At 39.5% G+C, this 21,207-nt stretch overlaps 1 protein-coding gene across 1 annotated transcript in view; it reads right to left on the bottom strand.

The window, feature by feature from the left end:
- The window catches only part of MEI4 (meiotic double-stranded break formation protein 4), a 251,927-nt gene extending 251,057 nt beyond the window's left edge, over window positions 1-870 (bottom strand). Inside the window, exon 1 of the mRNA XM_086316889.1 lies at window positions 540-870. The gene's annotated coding sequence lies outside the window, so the exon portion shown is untranslated. The remainder of the gene's footprint in view (window positions 1-539) is intronic.
- Window positions 871-21,207: the final 20,337 nt, after the last annotated feature.

Below are 21,207 nucleotides of genomic sequence, written 5' to 3'. Positions count from 1 at the left end.
GGTGGCTAAGACTCCACACTTCAACAGAGGGGGGTGGATATCCACCCCTGGTCAGGGAACTAGTTCCTACAAACCCCAAGATCCCCAGGCCTCAAGGAAGATTCCACGTGCTGCAACTAAGAACCAGGCAGCCAAATAAATATTTTTTAAAAAATAAATTAAAAAATGTGCACAAGGCAGTGATTTACCAACCTCAGCAATGGCCTCCAAACAAAGGCATTTCCTCCCCCCAGGAGGGAACCATTTTTTTCTTTTGTTTTGGGGAGGGGCGGTTGGCGGGGGGAGGCCGTCAAGCCAGGCTTGAACACACCTGGAGGTTAGAACACACCCGGGACGCCCACACATTTGGAGGCACAGGTCGGAGTCTAACTCCAAAAGCTCCAGCGCCGCCGCGATCCACTGCATGAAGTAGAGAGACACGTGCAGAGCTCCGCGTGGGGCGGCCCATGGCGCGGATACGAGTCTCCGAACGAGGCCACGCGCCAGGCACGCGAGGAGGCGGAGACAGGGGACCCGGTGCACGGCGCCTCCCCACCTACCTTCGGGGACCCCGCAGAGCACGGAGGGCTCCACCCGCGGGAAGCCGGTGCAGGCGGGGACGGGGTCGCGGGGACTGGAACTCTGCGACGTCGCCGGCGGCCCAAGGCCGACCGCCCAGGGAAGGTCGCCGGGCGCCGGCTTCCGTCCGCGCTCGGGCAGCGCGCGGGGAGGACCGGGCCGCGCGCCCCACAAGGCCCCGCGGCGCGCTCGGCCTGCCGCCGGGGCCGCGGGGCGCGGGGTCGGTCCGGGTCGGGAGCGCGCTTCCCGCCGCCTGGGTGGGAGCGGGTCGGCCCGGCGGCCCCTGCGAGGGTCCGCGCCGCGCAGGCAAAAGCTAAGGCGAGGCCGCGCGCCTCCCCGAGGACTGCGCCCCCTCAGCTTTGAGCCGGAAGGGGAAATCGAGGCCTCGGAGGAGAACAAGCCCTCGGGGAGACTTCTGGAAGGAGATACGGTGATTCCAGCGGGGGAAGGGGAGCGACTTGGACAGAATGAAATCGAAAACGACTTTTCTTTTCCCAGAAACGAAATTAAACTTGTGTTTCTTCCAAGAAATTGTGGTCATTACAGAATGATGTTGCTCTCTGTTCACCTTTCGCGTCATATGTATTGTCTATTGGGGGAGGGGTCGGGGGTAGGAGCCTGACATCTTACAAAAAATGCTTCCATCATTTCCAATCCCAGTTCGATTCCAAGCATCCTGAGGACAGATTCTCGGCAGGTTTCTTTGGTGTTACACGCAGTGCTTGATCGCTATTGGGTAGAAATCTCAGCATATATTTATGGTATAAAATAGCGAGCATGTCTACGTGGATATCTGTATATCTGAATTTAACTAAAAGCACGAACCTTTCTTATTAAGATAATACATCTGCATCCAATCCGTTATTGTACATTTCTTTAAAACGTTTAGCATCGTTGTTCTAGCCTTCTGCCCCTTAACGACAATCAATGCTGTAAAGTCCATTATAATTTGTTTAATATGTTCTTTATTAATCCTAAAGAGGATTTCAGGTAGGCGAAGACAGAATTATCTTGAACTACAAATTAATGAACCCTCGATTACTATTTACTGTATTTGCTGTTCTTTTGGAGACATGTAAATCCAATCATAGTGCTTTGATCACAGACATAATCTAGGGTCACAGATCATGCAAATTTGTCCCTGATGGTGCAAGTGCGAAACGCTTTTCAGTTCCACTCATTCATTTATTGTGCAAATTGGACTGAACTCCTATTATGTGCCAGACACTAAGCGAGGCATGATCATTGCCGTTTGCAACTGTGCAGTCTGGTAATTAAAACAAATGGGTAAACAATCAAGATACAATGCAAGCACTGAAATTCTATTGGAAAACTGCAGAGTCAGTTTTAAAATTTTATCCTTTCTCACCAAACCATGGGTAAGTATCTATTAATCCATTAATCTGACATTTACCGTTTTTTTAAAGCTTCTGAACATGGAGTGGTTATGGATTTTACAAAAAAGTATAGTAGAAAATAACTTCCATGAGAATTGTACAAGTTTTCATACCGCTTTTTGTCTTACTCATCTCTGCTGCTGCTGCTGCTAAGTCGCTTCAGTCGTGTCTGACTCTGTGCGACCCCATAGATGGCAGCCCACCAGGCTCCCCCGTCCCTGGGATTCCCCAGGCAAGAACACTGGAGTGGATTGCTATTTCTAGTGCTAGTATATAATACGTATGTAATAAGTCATTATTAAATGTTTGGCGAATAAAAAATAAATGTATCTTAAAACATTTAATTTGTGCTTTTTGGAGACTTTTCTTGGAGAGGGCAATGGCACCCCACTCCAGTACTCTTGCCTGGAAAATCCCATGGACGGAGGAACCTGGTAGGCTTCAGACCATGGGGTCGCGAAGAGTCGGACACGACTGAGCGACTTCACTTTCACTTTTCCCTTTCATGCTTTGGAGAAGGAAATGGCAACCCACTCCAGTGTTCTTGCCTGGAGAATCCCAGGGACCGGGGAGCCTGGTGGGCCGCCGTCTATGAGGTCGCACAGAGTCGGACACGACTGAAGCGACTTAGCAGCAGCAGTAGAGACTTTTCTATAAATATTGTGATCTGGCTGTGTGTACCAGAGCCCAAACAACTTTTCTAAACAAGTTTATAAAGACCAAAGAAAGGTAAAAATGTACAAAAATGCACCTGCAGTATCTTAGCTCTCATTGTTCATTGCACTTAAATGTAGCGTATTTGAAGGGGGCTTGAGTAGAACGTCAGAAAATCATGCTTCTCTCATGTAAGGTTTCAAGATAACAAATTCATTGATTGCCAAACTGTACATAAAAGAGGAAATTGTTAATGGCAGCTACAAATTTTCAAGGTCCAAATAAAAATACAAAGGAAAAATGGTTTACCTCTGTGCAAAATATGAAACTTTACATGGAGGAGAATATTAAGTTACTACCAGCCAGTTTAATATAAATTAAAATAAGTAACTGGATAAAATAAGTACAAAAGATGTAATCAAGGAACAATGCTAATTTTTAAAAACGGGTTCATGTTTCTTATTTTTCATGATATGCTATTTTTTTTTTTCTTGGCCACACTGGGAGGCCTGTGGAACTTCCTTGACCAGGGATCAAACCTATGCCCCTTGCAGTGAAAGTGTGTAGTGTGAACCGTTAACCACTGGACCACCAGGGAAGTCCATCAATGCTGAATTTTAAATAGCTGTTTTAACCACAAAGAACAGAAAGTAGAATATCTGATAAAATGCCAAATGAGAATGTAAATCATATTTTTAATATATGATTTAAAAGTGTTATTTGATTTCATAAAGATTTGCATTATTTTAAAATATACAATTGTGGAAATGGTAGTAAACTGTTCTGTGAAGAAATAGATAAACTTAAATAATTCCTAGACCAACACCCATTTGTTGTTGTTTATTTGCTCAGTTGTGTCCAACTCTTTGCAACAACCCCATGGACTGCAGCACACCAGGCTCCCCTGTCCTTCACCATCTCCCAAAGTTTGCTCAAACTCATATCCATTGAATAGGTGATGCCATAAAATCATCTCTCTCATCCTCTGTCATCCCCTTCTTCATCTATCTTCAATCTTTCCCAGCTTCAGAGTCTTTTCTAATGAGTCAGCTGTTCACATCAGGTGGCCAAAGTATTGGAGCTTCAGTTTCAGCATCAGTCCTTTCAATTCAGGATTGATTTCCTTTATTTATTTATTTTTTTTTTTTATCTCTAATTTTATTTTATTTTTAAACTTTACATAATTGTATTAGTTTTGCCAAATATCAAAATGAATCCGCCACAGGTATACATGTGTTCCCCATCCCGAACCCTCCTCCCTCCTCCCTCCCCATACCATCCCTCTGGGCCATCCCAGTGCACCAGCCCCAAGCATCCAGCATCATGCATCGAACCTGGACTGGCAACTCGTTTCCTACATGATATTTTACATGTTTCATTGCCATTCTCCCAAATCTTCCCACCCTCTCCCTCTCCCACAGAGTCCATAAGACTGTTCTATACATCAGTGTCTCTTTTGCTGTCTCGTACACCGGGTTATTGTTACCATCTTTCTAAATTCCATATATATGCGTTAGTATACTGTATTTATGTTTTTCCTTCTGGCTTACTTCACTCTGTATAATAGGCTCCAGTTTCATCCACCTCATTAGAACTGATTCAAATGTATTCTTTTTAATGGCTGAGTAATACTCCATTGTGTATATGTACCACAGCTTTCTTATCCATTCATCTGCTGATGGACATCTAGGTTGCTTCCATGTCTTGGCTATTATAAACAGTGCTGCGATGAACATTGGGGTACACGTGTCTCTTTCCCTTCTGGTTTCCTCAGTGTGTATGCCCAGCAGTGGGGTTGCTGGATCATAAGGCAGTTCTATTTCCAGTTTTTTAAGGAATCTCCACACAGTTCTCCATAGTGGCTGTACTAGTTTGCATTCCCACCAACAGTGTAAAAGGGTTCCCTTTTCTCCACACCCTCTCCAGCATTTATTATTTGTAGACTTTTGGATCGCAGCCATTCTGACTGGCGTGAAATGGTACCTCATAGTGGTTTTGATTTGCATTTCTCTGATAATGAGTGATGTTGAGCATCTTTTCATGTGTTTGTTAGCCATCTGTATGTCTTTTTTGGAGAAATGTCTATTTAGTTCTTTGGCCCATTTTTTGATTGGGTCGTTTATTTTTCTGGAGTTGAGCTGTAGGAGTTGCTTGTATATTTTTGAGACTAGTTGTTTGTCGGTTGCTTCATTTGCTATTATTTTCTCCCATTCTGAAGGCTGTCTTTTCACCTTGCTAATAGTTTCCTTTGATGTGCAGAAGCTTTTAAGGTTAATTAGGTCCCATTTGTTTATTTTTGCTTTTATTTCCAATATTCTGGGAGGTGGGTCATAGAGGATCCTGCTGTGATGTATGTCGGAGAGTGTTTTGCCTATGTTCTCCTCTAGGAGTTTTATAGTTTCTGGTCTTACGTTGAGATCTTTAATCCATTTTGAGTTTATTTTTGTGTATGGTGTTAGAAAGTGGTCCAGTTTCATTCTTTTACAAGTGGTTGACCAGATTTCCCAGCACCACTTGTTAAAGAGATTGTCTTTAATCCATTGTATATTCTTGCCTCCTTTGTCGAAGATAAGGTGTCCATATGTGCGTGGATTTATCTCTGGGCTTTCTATTTTATTCCATTGATCAATATTTCTGTCTTTGTGCCAGTACCATACTGTCTTGATAACTGTGGCTTTGTAGTAGAGCCTGAAGTCAGGTAGGTTGATTCCTCCAGTTCCATTCTTCTTTCTCAAGATCGCTTTGGCTATTCGAGGTTTTTTGTATTTCCATACAAATTGTGAAATTATTTGTTCTAGCTCTGTGAAGAATACTGTTGGTAGCTTGATAGGGATTGCGTTGAATCTATAAATTGCTTTGGGTAGTATACTCATTTTCACTATATTGATTCTTCCAATCCATGAACATGGTATATTTCTCCATCTATTAGTGTCCTCTTTGATTTCTTTCACCAGTGTTTTATAGTTTTCTATATATAGGTCTTTAGTTTCTTTAGGTAGATATATTCCTAAGTATTTTATTCTTTCCGTTGCAATGGTGAATGGAATTGTTTCCTTAATTTCTCTTTCTGTTTTCTCATTATTAGTGTATAGGAATGCAAGGGATTTCTGTGTGTTGATTTTATATCCTGCAACTTTACTGTAGTCATTGATTATTTCTAGTAATTTTCTGGTGGATTCTTTAGGGTTTTCTATGTAGAGGATCATGTCATCTGCAAATAGTGAGAGTTTTACTTCTTCTTTTCCAATTTGGATTCCTTTTATTTCTTTTTCTGCTCTGATTGCTGTGGCCAAAACTTCCAAAACTATGTTGAATAGTAATGGTGAAAGTGGGCACCCTTGTCTTGTTCCTGACTTTAGAGGAAATGCTTTCAATTTTTCACCATTGAGGATAATGTTTGCTGTGGGTTTGTCATATATAGCTTTTATTATGTTGAGGTATGTTCCTTCTATTCCTGCTTTCTGGAGAGTTTTTATCATAAATGGATGTTGAATTTTGTCAAAGGCTTTCTCTGCATCTATTGAGATAATCATATGGTTTTTATTTTTCAATTTGTTAATGTGGTGTATTACATTGATTGATTTGCGGATATTGAAGAATCCTTGCATCCCTGGGATAAAGCCCACTTGATCATGGTGTATGATCTTTTTAATGTGTTGTTGGATTCTGATTGCTAGAATTTTGTTAAGGATTTTTGCATCTATGTTCATCAGTGATATTGGCCTGTAGTTTTCTTTTTTTGTGGGATCTTTGTCAGGTTTTGGTATTAGGGTGATGGTGGCCTCATAGAATGAGTTTGGAAGTTTACCTTCCTCTGCAATTTTCTGGAAGAGTTTGAGCAGGATAGGTGTCAGCTCTTCACTAAATTTTTGGTAGAATTCAGCTGTGAAGCCATCTGGACCGGGGCTTTTGTTTGCTGGAAGATTTTTGATTACAGTTTCAATTTCCATGCTTGTGATGGGTCTGTTAAGATTTTCTATTTCTTCCTGGTCCAGTTTTGGAAAGTTGTACTTTTCTAAGAATTTGTCCATTTCTTCCACGTTGTCCATTTTATTAGCATATAATTGTTACTTATCAGTAATTACCTTAAATGTAAATGGGTTGAATGCCCCAACCAAAAGACAAAGACTGGCTGAATGGATACAAAAACAAGACCCCTACATATGTTGCCTACAAGAGACCCACCTCAAAACAGGGGACACATACAGACTGAAAGTGAAGGGCTGGAAAAAGATTTTCCATGCAAATAGGGACCAAAAGAAAGCAGGAGTAGCAATACTCATATCAGATAAAATAGACTTTAAAACAAAGGCTGTGAAAAGAGACAAAGAAGGTCACTACATAATGATCAAAGGATCAATCCAAGAAGAAGATATAACAATTATAAATATATATGCACCCAACACGGGAGCACCACAGTACGTAAGACAAATGCTAACAAGTATGAAAGGAGAAATTAACAATAACACAATAATAGTGGGAGACTTTAATACCCCACTTACACCTATGGATAGATCAACTAAACAGAAAATTAACAAGGAAACACAAACTTTAAACGATACAATAGACCAGTTAGACCTAATTGATATCTATAGGTCATTTCATCCCAAAACAATGAATTTCACCTTTTTCTCAAGCGCACATGGAACCTTCTCCAGGATAGATCACATGCTGGGCCATAAAGCTAGCCTTGGTAAATTCAAAAAAATAGAAATCATTCCAAGCATTTTTTCTGACCACAATGCAGTAAGATTAGATCTCAATTACAGGAGAAAAACTATTAAAAATTCCAACATATGGAGGCTGAACAACACGCTGCTGAATAACCAACAAATCACAGAAGAAATCAAAAAAGAAATCAAAATTTGCATAGAAACGAATGAAAATGAAAACACAACAACCCAAAACCTGTGGGACACGGTAAAAGCAGTCCTAAGGGGAAAGTTCATAGCAATACAGGCATACCTCAAGAAACAAGAAAAAAGTCAAATAAATAATCTAACTCTACACCTAAAGCAACTAGAAAAGGAAGAAATGAAGAACCCCAAGGTTAGTAGAAGGAAAGAAATCTTAAAAATTAGAACAGAAATAAATGCAAAAGAAACAAAAGAGACCATAGCAAAAATCAACAAAACCAAAAGCTGGTTCTTTGAAAGGATAAATAAAATTGACAAACCATTAGCCAGACTCATCAAGATTGATTTCCTTTAGAATTGACTTGTTTGATCTCTTTGTAGTCCAAGGGACTCTCAAGAGTCTTCTCCCAACACCACAGTTTGCACCCTTTTACACAGGAAAAAATTAAGCTCTGGGTTCAATTTAGTAGTTCAAGAAACATATATTGTGTCCAAAGCACAAATAAGAAAATCCTTATTCTCGGTGATCCTGCCATGCGGCAAGGGAGCAAATTTTACCATCAAGACTAGCAAACACTGAACATACTGTTCTAGGTAATCATGGATTGTCTAATTTAAGTCATCCTCACAAAATTTTTAGAGGGACAGTACTGTTTTCCAGTCTTATTTTTACAATGAGGAAACTGAAATTAAAATTTATATTGGTTAACTCATCCAAAGATATTTAGTTAGTAGATGGTCTTACACAAAAATTCATAAACTTCATCCCTTCACTCTAGCACATCCAGGAAGCCAGCTAAGACTCTGTTTAGCTGCTGTCCTTTAATTCTATCCCCTGTACAGAGTATTTCATCCACTAGTATTTTAATATTTTCAGCAGTATCTGAGGCAGTGAACTGTGCAGTGCTTTTAACCATTCATCAGACTTCTTGGACTTCAGTCTCTTGGTTAGATCTGATCACTTTCACATCTATTTTAATTTCATATTGGTATTTGTCATCACTCACTCTTCTGTGCCCCATATTTTATTTAAATGGATCTAAGAGCATGCAATGGCACCCCACTCCAGTACTCTTGCCTGGAAAATCCCATGGACGGAGGAACCTGGTAGGCTGCAGTCCATGGGGTCGCTAAGAGTCTGACATGACTGAGCAACTTCACTTTCACTTTTCACTTTCATGCATTGGAGAAGGAAATGGCAACCCACTCCAGTGTTCTTGCCTGGAAAATCCCAGGGACAGGGGAGCCTGGTGGGCTGCCGTCTATGGGGTCGCACAGAGTCGGACACGACTGTAGCGACTTAGCAGCAGCAGCAGCAAGAGCATAACATAATTTTCAGCAGATTACGATCTCATGGTTATTAAAATTAACATTATTCCACAAAATTCTACATACTACTATCTCTAATAGTTCAACTACTGTTAACATAAAATTAGTAATTTGTATTGTCATGTATATAATTATTAGTTATAGTCCAGATTGGCATCTTGCAACTTTTCCCTCATCTTTGTCAATATGATTGGTATCTTTGCTTTAAGAAGAATAAAACCTTGGGACTTCCCTGGAGGGTCAGGGGCTAGGACTCTGTACTCCCAATGCAGGAGGCCTGGGTTTGATTCCTGGTCAGAGATCTAGATCCCACAAGTCTCAACTAAGAGTTCTCATGCTGCAACTACAAATCCCACATGCCACAGTGAAGACTGAAGATGTTGTATGCCCCAAGTAAGACCCGATACAGCCAAACAAATAAATATTTGAAAAAAGAAGAGTAAAACCCATAAAAGTTTCCAACTGTTTAAGACTACTCACAGTGAAAAGTGTTAGTCAAAGTGTTGGTTGCTCAGTCGTGTCCGACTCTTGCACCCCCATGTTAGCCCTCCAGGATCCTCTGTCCATGGAATTCTCCAGGCAAGAATACTGGAGTGGGAAGCCATTCCTTTCTCCAGAAGATCTTCCCAACCCAGGGATCAACCTGGATTTCCTGCATTGCAGGCAGATTCTTTACCATTGAGCCACCAGGGAAGACCTTAAGAACATTAAACTATGTCAAATTCAGGAAAAAAATTAAAAGTTTTTTTAAAAGCATTTAATTTTGTATTTTAGAGTTTAGAATTCTAGAAAAGAGGAAAAATTGAGAACATTTTCAGATAATCTCACTATTGCTTTCTTTAACATAAAGAAGAGAGGATATATCTCTTTTTAATATACCTAAAATTACATATTGTAAAAATAATTATTCCAAAAATTAGAAAATGTTACTGTTGCCTAAATGATTATATTTGAAAAGAATTTTTAAAGTATAAGACATCATGAGAAACGCCAGGCAGAATTAAGCACAAGCTGGAATCAAGATTGCTGGGAGAAATATCAATAAACTCAGATATGCAGATGACACCACCCTTATGACAGAAAGTGAAGAACTAAAGAGCCTCTTGATGAAAGTGAAAGAGGAGAGTGAAAAATTTGGCTTAAAGCTCAACATTCAGAAAACAAAGATCATGGCATCCAGTTCCATCACTTCATGGCAAATAGATGGAGAAATAATGGAAACTGTGGCAGACTTTATTTTGGGGGGCTCCAAAATCACTGCAGATGGTGACGGCAGCCATGAAATTAAAAAGACACTTACACATTGGAAGAAAAGTTATGCCCAACGTAGGCAGCATATTAGAAAGCAGAGACATTACTTTGCCAACAAAGGCCCATCTAGTTAAGGCTATGGTTTTTCTAGTAGTCATGTATGGATGTGAGAGTTGGACTATAAAGAAAGCTGAGTGCCAAAGAATTGATGATTTTGAACTGTGGTGTTGGAAAAAACTCCTGAGAGTCCCTTGGACTGCAAGGAGATCCAACCAGTCCATCCTAAAGGAAATCAGTCCTGAATATTCATTGGAAGGAGCTATGTTGAAGCTGAAACTTCAATCCTTTGGCCACCTGATGGGAAGAGCTGACTCATTTGAAAAGACCCTGATGCTGGGAAAGATTGAAGGAGGAAGGAGAAGGGGACAACAGAGTATGAGATGGTTGGATGGCATCACTGACTCAATGGACATCAGTCTGAGTAAACTCCAGGAGTTGGTGATGGACAGGGAGGCCTGGTGTGCTGCAGTCCATTGGATCGCAAAGAGCTGGACGCAACTGAGTGACTGAACTGAACTGAACTGAAGACATTTTTATTTTGAGTTCACAGAGAATCTTTGGCTTTAAAAGAAACACTGAAAAACAAAGCAAAAATCTGTTCGTAAAATGAGTGATTCTTTTTCCTATGAATACTATTTCCTAATTTATGTGATTGTAAACTCAATTTGTTTCTCCCAGCAGTCTTGATTCCAGCTTGTGCTTCATCTAGCCCAGCGTTTTGCATGATGTACTGTGCATTAAGTTAAATAAGCAGGGTGACAATATACAGCCTTGACGTACTCCTCTCCCGATATGGAACCAATCTATTGTTCCATGTGCAGTTCTAACTGTTGCTTCACGACCTGCATACATATTTCTCAGGAGGCAGGTCAGGTGATCTGGTATTCCCATCACTTTCAGAATTTTCCACAGTTTGTTGAGATCCACACAGTCAAAGGCTTTGGCATAGTCAATAAAGCAGAAGTATATATTTTTCTGGAACTCTCTTGTTTTTTCAATAAGCCAATAGATGTTTGCAATTTGATCTCTGGTTCCTCTGCCTTTTCTAAATCCAGCTTGAACATCTGGAAGTTCAAGGTTCACATCCTGTTGTAGCCTGGCTTGGAAAATTTTAAGCATTACTTTTACCAACTTAGACAACATATTGAAAAGTAGAGACATTACTTTGCTGACAAAGGTCCGTCTAGTCAAAGCGGTGGTTTTTCCCATAGCCATGTATGGATGTGAGAGTTGGACTATAAAGGAAGCTGAGCGCCAAAGAATTGATGCTTTTGAACCGTGGTGTTGGAAAAGTCTCTTGAGAGTCCCTTGGACTGCAAGGAGATCCAACAAATCCATCCTAAAGGAAATCAGTCCTGAATATTCATTGGAAGAAGGACTGATGCTGAAGCTGAAACTCCAATACTTTGGGCACTTGATGTGAAGAACTGACTCATTGGAAAACACCCTGATTTGGGGAAAGATTGAAGGCAGGAGGAGAAGGGGATGACAGATGAGATGGTTGGATGGCATCACTGACTCGATGGACATGAGTTTGAGTATGCTCCAGGAGTTGGTGATGGATAGGGAAGCCTGGCATGCTGTAGTTCATGGGGTCACAAAGATTTGAACATAGCTGACTGACTGAACTTTACTGAAACTCAATTTTTAGCATTCTTCATTTTCTCCAAAGAGCATATTAGTGAGTTTTTGTGCTTTTTTTAGATTGAAAAATTTCAATTTTATCACTTGAATTAATGAAAAGATATACAAAATAAATTAGACTAATCCAGCAGAATTCTAAACACCACAAAAAGCCATTTTAGGTCTGTTAGGAAATAAAGTTACTCTATTGTGTTATCAAGTGTAAAAGAAGCTTGGGCTAATCTTGGAAATCACTTAGGTATGTTAACAATTTGGAAAAGCCATTTTAGAGGCACTATATATAGAAAGCTTTCTGGGAAGTGAAAGAGAGCTTGCTGAAGTGCAGACTTCTCAGTTCCTATGGATTTATTGTGATTTTCTGAAAGGCTAGGTAACAAATGCTAACAAAGAACAGTAAGGCATAATAGATACTATGAAAAAAGATGTATTTCACTTTTAAAGCATTAATTTTATATAAAAGAAATATAGGAATTAGGCAGAAATATCAAGGAATACTCAAAATGAATGCTGGTAAGCTCAACCATTAAAAATGCAAACAAAATTAATTTAGTAATGGTTAGCATTTTAAAGTGACAATATTTTGATCTTATTTAATAACAGGAGTATTAATCTGTGTCAAACACTCTGGATAAAATATTATGTTAAAGAAAGGAGCAGTGAGATTATCTGAAAAAAATTGTATTCAGTAGAGCAGTGGAAAATCTACCAGTTGAAGAGTGTAGTGTCTAACTACAGTTGCAATAGTAAGAAATGGAAATTGTACATTTCAAGATGAATATAAAAGTAGTATGTGTTATCCATACTTTCCTTTCAGTAGTTTCTGGGTGTCTCCTATATACTTCCAATTATAGCAGTGAGAGTAAATAATTCCCCCTAATCTGGTCTTAACCCTCAACTGCTGTCACATTAATTGCTACCTTTGTGTAGCTGCTGCCTAGCAATACATTACTAGACAAAACAGATATTTAAGAATCTAAATTCGGATATTAACTTAGCAAGTTTTTCATTTCTCATTAATTTACTTTTTTAAGGTGAAAAAATTTTAATTCTGTTATTGGTTTAGTTCTTTATTATAATCTGGGCACATTTCATCTTAGAGGAGTCTCCAGAACTTTTACCCAACAATGTTCGAAAGATGGTTCCACAATATTTTAACATTTCTAGCTATCAATTATTTTCTATATCCCTAAATAAGACACTCTTGCCACCCTTACACCAACACTCCTTACCACCATGTGAAGAGATAACTTGAAGATGGCTGTCTGCACACCAGAAAGAGCACTCTTCTCAAACCACTAAGCTGGCCCTTTGTTTTTGGATTTCTCAGCCTTCAAAACTGTGAGAAATAAATTTCTATGCTTAAAAAAAAAAAGAAAAAGAAATGGAAACTGCTTGAGTATGAAAGACAAGTATTAAAAATACTGAGAAGAGAAAAACTCATCCCTTATATTGTTTTATCTAGCAATACATCTGATTTATCCTTAATTGAGATGAATTTCTCTCTCTCTCTTTTTTTCTTTTTTACATTAATAGGAGGCATAGAGTGTAGAGATTATGGGCATGACTATGAACTAAGACTGCCTGGTTTCAGTTTTTAGTTTTGATTCTTAGCAAGTGACCTAAGGCTTCCCCAATAGCTCAGCAGTAGAGAATCCATCTGCAATGCAGGAGATGCAGGAGTCATGGGTTCAATTCCTGGATTAGGAAGACCCCTGGAGGAGGGAATGTCAACCCGCTCCAGTATTCTTGCCAGTGACCCAAGATAAATTGCTTGAATTTAAGATTTTAACTTCTTAATTTATAAAATGGAGATGGTAACAATTGCCCTTGTATTAAATGATATAATTTATACAAACAGTTCAGTCTGTCAACTGGAAAAAAATGCACAACCTCAAAGTTGGGAACTGTGTTCCATTCAGTAGACAAAACTGAGGACTTAAGCCTGGGACACAGCATCTCAGATAGCTCTGAGAGACTGCTCTGAAGAGGCAAGGGGGAAACCAGGATATATACAAGTTTTTGCAATAAAGATCAGATAGACAGAACATCAAAAAATTACTGTCACTTAAAGAAATCCAGGGATCTCAAGTTAAGGAATTTAGCACTTTTCTATGCATAGGAAGATGCAAGAGTCCAGGCTTACTGATATCATTCCTTTGATCTGCACCTCAGCGCTATGGGGCCAGTATCTTGTGCTTTCTCATCCCAAGTCTCCTCGGGTGCTTCAGGACTGGGGCTGCAGCAGCAGCTGACTGGTAGATGGAGGGCATCTTGCCTCCATCCTAAGTTCCATTAAGGCTTACTGTCAGGGTGGTTGTAATGTGATGATCTGATGGCTGCAACATTCTTTGTTTACTGATATGGCAGGCAATATTTTCATTCACAAGTCCTTAGCACACACCATGTTTTACATAAATATTAGCTATTATTATTACCTGAATTTTGACCTCCTTGCATACTGATTTTTTTAGCAACCCCAAATATAAACAAAATATATTTAGCAGCCCCCAAATATAAACAAAAATAGATTATTATAGTTCATTTTGCTGTGTTTCTCTGACCATCAGCCAGTAAGTATAGTATCTACTATCCATAACAAAACCCTCAATTCCTTTTATCCTCAGTAACAAGAATTCATAAGTAAATTTGGATCTCCTAATAGAACACAAATTTTTCAGTGAATTTTCCCAACCACTTTCCTATGCATTGAGCCTCTCAGAATCCCATAGAAGAACACTATCTTTGAGAACATCTTTTAAAATAAGATTTGTTATAGAAAGGTGTAATAGAGATTTAAAAGGTATTCCAACCAGCCAAAATAAACTTCTTCATAGTGTCCTCAAAATGTAAGTTTTAAAAAGCTGTGTAAATATAATCTAAAATCCAGTATTTAATCAAAGAGAAGTTTACATAACCAACAGTATCAAATTTTTTTTTTAATGACATGCAGCCCAAGAGAAGAGAAAGAAAAGAATCTAAACAGTCATGATGTGTTGAAGACAAATTTTATACATTAGTTTCCGTTTCAACTTCTGTTTGTTAAAGTACTTTTTTGGGTGCAAACCTCAGCCAAGTCTGTTTAATCTGCAATTCTGAAATATGCACACAATAGCAAGTAACTGCAATATCTATTGTTTATTGATGCCTGACCCTGTGCTCGGGACTTTGCATGCCTTTTCTCATGTAGAGCTGACGACTCTAGGAGATAAGTATTCCTACTTTTGTTTCCCTCCGTTAACAAATCACAGAAGGTGAGTAACATTCCAGAAGTCACTCATGAACTTTAAGCAACAAAACCAAGGCTCCAACACATTTCAGACACTGCTTTATCCTCTGAAGTAAGTGGCTCAGCTGTTAAAGAATCCACCCTCAATGCGGGAGACCTGGGTTCGATCCCTGGGTTGGGAAGACCCCCTGGAGAAGGGAAAGGCTACCCACTCCAGTATTCTGGCCTAGAGAATTCCATGGACTGTATAGTCCATGGGGTCCCAAAGAGTTGGACACGACTGAGCAACTTTCACAGAATAAAACACAATCACTTTCACCCTCAGGTTTGTTTCTTCTAACTAAAGCAAATGCCCCTCTAGCTCCCCCAACACATACCAACACACATACACACATACACAGCTCATACATACTCTGAGATTTGTTGACTTTGGTCTGTGTCCAAAGACTTAATTCAGGCCAGACTTTCTGATGGACCATCCTCAAGGCCAAGTGAAACATAGTTGTATCTCCCGACAAACTGAGACAAACTGTGCCCTAAAACCATATCCTTGTGTATTCTACTAGTTAGCCAGCAAATGATCTTGTATAAAGGGTTTTTCATTTGATTCTAATGGTATTGCCTTATTGCATCACAAATGGCAGCAGAGGTTTTCATCTTCACTTACATTACACAAAGCGATGAACTTATGTTATTCCTATTGCTAACTTGGAGCCAGAAATATGCAGTTTCTATTCTCACTGTTTGTGGGGTCTGTGGTATTCTGAAAAAAGACAGTGGGTTTAGAGTCAGAGCACCTGGGATTTAATCTGTATTCTGCCATTTATCTCACTGTGGCCCTAGGAAAATCTCTTTACCTCTCTGTAAAATAAAGGATTTGGGCAAGATGACCTCAGAAATTCCTCTCAGCTCTGAAATTGTAATTGTGCCCAGACCATAATATTAGTTTTCAAATTCTGAAATTGTCATCTTATCCTTCTGCATAATCTCGACATTTCCCACTATTTTTCTAGAAGAAAGAATTTCCACACTCCTTGTTTTTTTAAAAAAAGTCACATATGACCCTATTAAGAAAAAACATTGATAAATATATAGTATTGATTGTATATATGCAGGTGTAATAAGTTGTATCTGACTCTTTTTGACCCCATGTACTGTATGTTACCAGGCTCTTCTGTCCATGGAATTTTCCATGCAAGAATACTGGAGTAAGTTTCTATTTCCTACTCCAGGGGATCTTCCCAACCCAGGGATCTAACTGAAGTCTCCTGTGTCTCCTGGATTGGCAAGTGGATTCTTTACCATGGAGCCACTTGGGAAGCCCTGGACCAATGTGTATCTTGAAGGAAATATACATGGTACATTAAGACAGAGCAACAGCAGAATAAATCTACTTAAATGGGGAAATATTGTATATTATAATTTAATATTATAGATAATTTTTAAATAATTTTAATTAGTTACTAGTCTTCAAGTGTTTGGTATATGGCTTACTCAGGCTGCCTTATCTGCTTCTGGAATATATAACTTGAAACTGCTGTGCCACGGGGCATTGGAAAGACTGAAAACCCTGTATTCATTTCTTGGTGACCCAGGCTGGTTAGACCTATGAGGTGTTATGCACAAATACTGGGCAAACAATGCAGAAATTGCTTTTAAGAATTTTGGAGTCTAGGGGACCACAGTTAACAAGCATCACAGTGCAGCATGGTTTTAATGATAGCCAACACTGGATGCCATGGGAAATATGGGAACAGACACCAGACTTAGGGGGAGAGAATTAGGAGTGGCTTTTTAGAAGAGCTAAATGTCAAATGTGAATTCTGATAAGAATGAAGCTATGCCAATGGAGGATAAACACTCTTTTGGGGAAAAAGTGTCCAGTCCCAAATCCCAAGTCCAGTGGGGTCTGGTGTATGTGACTGTGTATCAAATTATATCTATGAAAAGTGTGAAAATATTATTCAGTTGTGTCCAATTCTTTGTGACCCCATGGACTACAGCCCACCAGACTCCTCTGTCCATGGAATTCTCCAGGCAAGACTACTGGAGTGGGTTGCTATTTCCTTCTCCAAAGGATCTCCCAAACCCAGTAATCAACCTAAGTCTCCTGCATTGCAGGCAGATTCTTTACCATCTGAGCCACCAGGGAAGACCTAACTGTTAACCCTGTGAAACAAAAAGACTTTCCAGTTCATATCACTGATATATAATATCAAAATAAACTAAGCTGTGCTGGTAAATTAATAATACCTGAATATTCTTCTCCTTACCTACTACTTAACTCCCCGCTGGAAAAGTCATCTCCAGTTGTTTATTGTGAAAAGATCTTTAGCCTTTTGTAAGCTCTCCAGAAATTACAGTTTTCTTATTTGTTCTAATTCTTACCTGTCCTTTCAAATTGTACTCCTCATACTGAAAATCAGTAGCTTTTGTTCACAAATAATAATTCATTTTAAGAGTTCAAACTGAAGATCTGATGCTGTCTCTTGAGATAACTAAGGCTCTTTGTCCTCAATGATTTCACTATTTGACAATCTTTTAGAAATGTTTTCCTATTGAGGATTGCTTTTTATTCTATCTAATGCCTCAACCAGATAAACAAATTTTAAAATCCCAGCTGGAGGTGAGTGTTCGCCTTCCTGGTAGACTCATCAGAGGCTTATTGTCTTCATTCTTTTCTTACTCTAGCTTAAATCCATCCTCAAGCAAATCCTCTCCTTTTGTTCGTCTCCTGGTTTGCTGGGGCATATTAAGGGAACAGATGCAGCAACAGTGTTCAAATTTATTTGGGAGAGCTAAAACTTCATGTATAAATTGTTCTACGCTAACACTTCATAGAGTTGCCATGTCTTTGTGCGTTAAGAAAAGAAGCCTCTGCCACCCATAATTGTTTCTTCCAGTTCTGAAAGACATGGGGTACCAGCCTTGGCTGTGATCTCTGACATACATCTTTATTCCAGCATCTCTAGAGATGAAAGGAATAAAACATGGAAAATGTTCATTGAAATCTCTATGCATGTGTCTCAGAATTAAAGAGGAGTAAGAATACTCTAGAAACTACTTCAAACATCAGTTCAGTTCAGCACAGACAATGTTCATTGAAATCTCTATGCATGTATCTCAGAATTAAGGAGGAGTAAGAATATTCTGGAAACTACTTTAAACAGCAGTTCAGCCCAACTCTTTGCTACTCAATGCACTGCAGCATGCCCAGCTTTCCTGTCCATCACCAACTGCTAGAGCTTACTCAAACTCATGTCCATCGATTTGGTGATGTCATCCAACCATCTCATCATCTGTTATCCCCTTCTCCTCCTGCCTTCAATCTTTTCTAGCATCAGAGTCTTTTCCAGTGAGTCAGTTCTTCACATCAGGTGGCCAAAGTATTGAAGTTTCAGCTTCAACATCAGTATTTCCAGTGAATATTCGGGACTGATTTCCTTTAGAATGGACTGGATGGATGTCCTTGCAGTCCAAGGGACTCAAGAGACTTCTCCAACACCACAGTTCAAAAGCATCACTTCTTCAGTGCTCAGCTTTCTTTATAGTCCAACTCTCACATCCACGCATGACTACTGGAAAAACCATAGCCTTGACTAGACAGACTTTTGTTGGCAAGTAATGTCTCTGCTTTTGAATATGCTGTCTAGGTTGGTCATAGCTTTTCTTCCAAGGAGCAAGCGTCTTTTATTTTCACAGCTGCAGTCACCATTTGCAGTGATTTTGGAGCCCCCAAAAATAAAGTCTCTCAGTATTGCCATTGTTTCCCTATCTATTTGCTATTAAGTTATGATAGATTTAGATGATCTTAGTTTTCTGAATGTTGAGTTTTAAGCCAACTTTTTCACTTTCTTCTTTTACTTTCATCAAGAGGCTCTTTAGTTCTTCTTTGCTTTCTGCCATAAGGGTGGTGGCAATGGCACCCCACTCCAGTACTTTTGCCTAGAAAATCCCATGGACGTAGGAGCCTGGTAGGCTGCTGTGTATGGTGTTGCACAGAGTCGGACACGACTGAGCAACTTCACTTTCACTTTTCACTTTCATGCATTGGAGAAGGAAATGGCAACCCACTCCAGTGTTCTTGCCTGGAGAATCCCAGGGACGGGAAGCCTGGTGGGCTGCCGTCTATGGGTCGCACAGAGTCGGACACGACTGAAGCAACTTAGCAGCAGATAAGGGTGGTGTCATCTGCATATCTGAGGTTATTGATATTTCTCCTGGCAATCTTGATTCTAGCTTGTGCTTCATCCAGCCTGGCATTTCTTATGATGTACTCTGCATGTAAGTTAAATAATCAGGGTGACAATATATAGCCTTGACATACTCTTTTCCCGATTTGGAAACAGTCTGTTGTTCCATGTCTAGTTCTAACTGTCACTTCTTGACCTTCATACATATTTATCAGGAGGTAGGTCAGGTGATACGGTATTCCCATCTCTCTAAGAATTTCCTACAGTTTGCTGTGATCTACTCAGTCAAGGCTTTGGTGTAGCCAATAAAGCAGAGTAGATGTTTTTCTGGAATTCTCTTGTTTTGTTTTGTTTTTTTTGATAATCCGATGAATGTTGGCAATGTGATCTCTGGATCCTCTGGCTTTTCTAAAACCAGCTTGAACATCTGGAATTTAATGGTTCACATACTGTTGAAGCCTGGCTTGGAGAATTTTGAGCATTACTTTACTAGCGTGTGAGATGAGTGCAACTGTGCAGTAATTTGAGCATTCTTTGGCATTGCCTTTCTTTGGGATTGGAATGAAAGCTGACTTTTTCCAGTCCTGTGGCCACTGCTAAGTTTTCCAAATGTTTTGGCATATTGAGTGCAGCACTTTCACAGCATCGTGTTTTAGGATTTGAAATAGCTTCACTGGAATTCCATCACCTCCACTAGCTTTGTTCATTGTGATGGTTCTAAGGCCCACTTGACTTCACATTCCAGGATGTCTGGCTCTAGGTGAGTGATCACACTTTAAACATCAAATCTATGCAAATATTATTATGTCAATTTGTTGCTTCAAAAAGGAGTACTATTTTTCAAAACATCTAATTTCTATTTGAAATATTCTGAAGAAGCAAAATGGAGTGATTCCTGCTAGAGAGTAATAAAGGCACTCAGGTGTTTTATAAAAAAGGAGAAATAGCAGTGCAGATTGAAGAGCTTGGTAAGAGAAAGTTATGATATTAACAAGTCTTTTATTCTTATGTTAATTCTTGTCCAAATGTATTTAAAATATGCTTAATAGGAGAGAAATGTTTCAAGAGAACAATAAGGGAATTATGGAAAATTCTTCTTCAAATTGGATCCTGCTTTAGGCTTAAGGCACATAACCCTTCTCTCCAATTAAGTGGTCATTTCCCTAAATGAAGTAAGAATTTCAAAGGTACTGGAGACTTTCAGGCCTGGTTAAAAATGCAAATTCTAGAATCAGACAATTTCAACTCAAATGCCAGCTTTGCCACTTGATGATTGTGTCACCTTAAAAACTTAACTTTTCCAAGTATCTGTATAGCACAGATAACTCAGCTCAGGGCTGTGATGACCTAGGGGTGTGGGATGGGGAATGGAGTGGGAGGGAGGCTTAAGAGGGACAGGATATACGCACACTTACAGCTGATTCACAGCTATAAGCAGAAACCAACAGAATGTCATAAAGCAATTATCCTCCAACTGTTGTATAGCAGAAACCAACACAACATTCTAAAGCAACTGTCTTCCAATTAAATTTTTTTTTAAAAAACTTAACTTTCCCAACTCAGTTTTCATAATCTATAAAATGAAGATGGCAATAGGTTTATCATGTAAATTAAAAGATAATAATTCACTTGAAGCACATAGAGTCTGGCACACAGAAAATGTCCCATATGTTAACTATTATTAACAGAAAAGGGCATATTAATACCTTTGCTATGCTCAAGACTGCCTGTTGCTGCTGCTGCTGCTGCTAAGTCGCTTCAGTCGTGTCCGACTCTGTGCGACCCCATGGACTGCAGCCTACCAGGCTTCTCCGTCCATGGGATTCTCCAGGCAAGAACACTGGAGTGGGTTGCCATTTCCTTCTCCAATGCATGAAAGTGGAAAGTGAAAGTGAAGTAACTCAGTTGTGTCCGGCTCTTAGCAACCCCATGGACTGCAGCCCACCAGGCTCCACCATCCATGGGATTTTCCAGACTGCCTGCAGAGTGTCTATTAGAGCTGTGAGTGGCATATAGTATGTATCAGGGCAAATGTATGT

Source organism: Bos grunniens, chromosome 9, assembly GCF_055505025.1.
Source record: "Bos grunniens cultivar Pamir isolate PY7600 chromosome 9, Bosgru_T2T1.0, whole genome shotgun sequence".
In the NCBI taxonomy this organism is placed as follows: Eukaryota; Metazoa; Chordata; class Mammalia; order Artiodactyla; family Bovidae; genus Bos; species Bos grunniens.
This window is presented reverse-complemented; position numbering and strand designations above follow the sequence as displayed.